The 2,500-nt window shown below is 55.2% G+C and overlaps 1 non-coding gene across 1 annotated transcript in view; it reads right to left on the bottom strand.

Moving 5' to 3' along the window:
• LOC126320739 (small subunit ribosomal RNA) overlaps positions 1-183 on the bottom strand; it is a 1,893-nt gene extending 1,710 nt beyond the window's left edge. Inside the window, exon 1 of the ribosomal RNA XR_007558232.1 lies at positions 1-183. This exon is cut by the window's left edge and continues 1,710 nt beyond it. This is a non-coding gene — a ribosomal RNA (small subunit ribosomal RNA).
• Positions 184-2,500: the final 2,317 nt, after the last annotated feature.

The raw sequence follows: 2,500 nt of genomic DNA, 5'->3' as shown, positions 1-2,500 counted from the left end.
ACTCTGTTTGCATGTATTAGCTCTAGAATTACCACAGTTATCCAAGTAACGTGGGTACGATCTAAGGAACCATAACTGATTTAATGAGCCATTCGCGGTTTCACCTTAATGCGGCTTGTACTGAGACATGCATGGCTTAATCTTTGAGACAAGCATATGACTACTGGCAGGATCAACCAGGGAGCTGCGTCAACGAGAGCTGAGCAGCCGGCCGCCCGGGAGTGTGTCCCGAGGGCCCGCGCGAACACGCAAGCGTCCGCTCAATTATTCTGCAAACAGGAGGAGGCTGAGCTCCCCTGCACGATACACCTCGAAACCCTCTCAGGTCCCGGCGGCGCGCAGCGCCGTCCTAAGTACTTGGTCGGGTTCGAGAGAGGCGCAATCGCCCGGAGATAGGCGAGTAGACGCTTTCAGTGCGAACACCCGTGCTCCCAACTGAGCTTGCCGCTGCCGACAGAGGCCCGGGAGCGTGCTGTCGTGGCATTGCCGGCGGGAAACAACACGCGCCACCTACGGTGACCGGCAGCTCCAACGCCAGCGCCACAGAAGGGCAAAGCCCCACTTGGGTGCAGAAGCGAACTCTCCCAGCACAGCGCACGCGCCAACACGTCCGCAGAGCTGCGATACAAACCACCTGCGAGAACCGCTGGGGGCGACCGAGCAGCAGACGGCGTCGCGACGCCGAGTGCCGGGCGGCGGCGCATCCTCAACGCACACAGTCCGCAATCGGACCAGCACACTGCAGATGTCCACCGCGCTTCGCACCGGGCTCGGCAGAACCCACTTTGGCCGCCTGGCGCCGCGCGCAGGGTGCGCCGGCGCATAGCTGGGACGCCAGCCGGGCCCGTCGGCCGGCGCTCCTGCCACTGGGCGCCCCCCACCAGCCGGCTGTAGTGCGTGCGCTCACGCAGCGCGCGGCCAGCACGCCGGGCGGCCCCCCCTCACCGGCCGGGGACTGTCCCGCCAAGCCACAGCCTCGTATCGCTTCATACCCACATGGCCAACTCAGGTTCGGGGGCATGGCGGGTACCGCCGAAACAACCGGTTCACAGATGTACCGATCGTCGCTATCACCGATGCACCTGCAGCGCGAACAACCGCTCAACAACTGATTTCCAGTTCATTTGCGGATCTTTGGCAGCAAACGTATACGTCAATCTACATTTGCGAAATCTACGATTCTGGCATGCCTGCATGTTATGTGTCACGACACGCTACATCAGCCCACATACACACTGCGGCATGTACACGAGAGAACACGTGGAAGATGGTCCGCGCACGTGTGCAATGTCCCTTGCGCGGTCGACTGTCAACCGGCCTCTGTAGCATGTCGCAGATGTGGAACGCGGTCCACCGTGCTATCATGTTGTGTGGGGCAATACGATTAAATAGGAAAACCCTCGTCGCTACATCAACAGACGGCTCACGCTGATTCCCGGCAGAGGGAGGAGGGGGGGGGGGGGGGGCCAACATGCAATACTTTCGTCCGTACCTACTTACCACATGTCTGTACGGCGTACAACAGTGCAATCTCGCTGTAATGGGGAGACGAGACAAGTAGCATCGTGCACAACATATGGCCCTTATGATTCGCCATTGTAGGGCGCAGCCGGTGTACGGTCAAGCATGTGCCACATTATGTCACTCAGTACGTAACGACGGATGATCAGTGTGGGTTACGCGTACATCAGCGGACAGTCCACACAGGCCGTACCACAACGTACACTGACTGCATCGACAACCGAATGCAACTGAACAGCTGCAAGGCTCATTTCACAAACAAACGCCTGACCGACCAGCTTGGAAGGGCAGGAGGGGAGGGCGATATTCGTTCTGTAGCGGTACACCCTTCCAGTGGTTAGCGGGACTGTGTAGAAAGTACGCAACACTCGAAAGACCTTTATGTGAGGGTACGCACCATGGCATCAAGAAATACACATGACACCAGAGGATCCAAGCAGTGAACTATGTTCAGAGGGTTGCTGTTAGGCAAAGCTACATTCCTGTGACGTTACATGTGACAGTTAAGGTGCAGTGTAAGTTAGGTTAAGGTGCAGTGTAAGTTAGGTTAAGGTGCAGTGTAAGTTAGGTTAAGGTGCAGTGTAAGTTAGGTTAAGGTGCAGTGTAAGTTAGGTTAAGGTGCAGTGTAAGTTAGGTTAAGGTGCAGTGTAAGTTAGGTTAAGGTGCAGTGTAAGTTAGGTTAAGGTGCAGTGTAAGTTAGGTTAAGGTGCAGTGTAAGTTAGGTTAAGGTGCAGTGTAACTTAGGTTAAGGTGCAGTGTAACTTAGGTTAAGGTGCAGTGTAACTTAGGTTAAGGTGCAGTGTAAGTTAGGTTAAGGTGCAGTGTAACTTAGGTTAAGGTGCAGTGTAACTTAGGTTAAGGTGCAGTGTAACTTAGGTTAAGGTGCAGTGTAACTTAGGTTAAGGTGCAGTGTAAGTTAGGTTAAGGTGCAGTGTAAGTTAGGTTAAGGTGCAGTGTAAGTTAGGTTAAGGTGCAGCGT

The sequence above is a fragment of the Schistocerca gregaria genome, unplaced genomic scaffold (genome assembly GCF_023897955.1).
Source record: "Schistocerca gregaria isolate iqSchGreg1 unplaced genomic scaffold, iqSchGreg1.2 ptg000742l, whole genome shotgun sequence".
Taxonomy (NCBI): domain Eukaryota; kingdom Metazoa; phylum Arthropoda; class Insecta; order Orthoptera; family Acrididae; genus Schistocerca; species Schistocerca gregaria.
The sequence above is the reverse complement of the archived record's forward strand: the minus strand, read 5'-3'. Positions and strand labels throughout refer to the sequence as shown.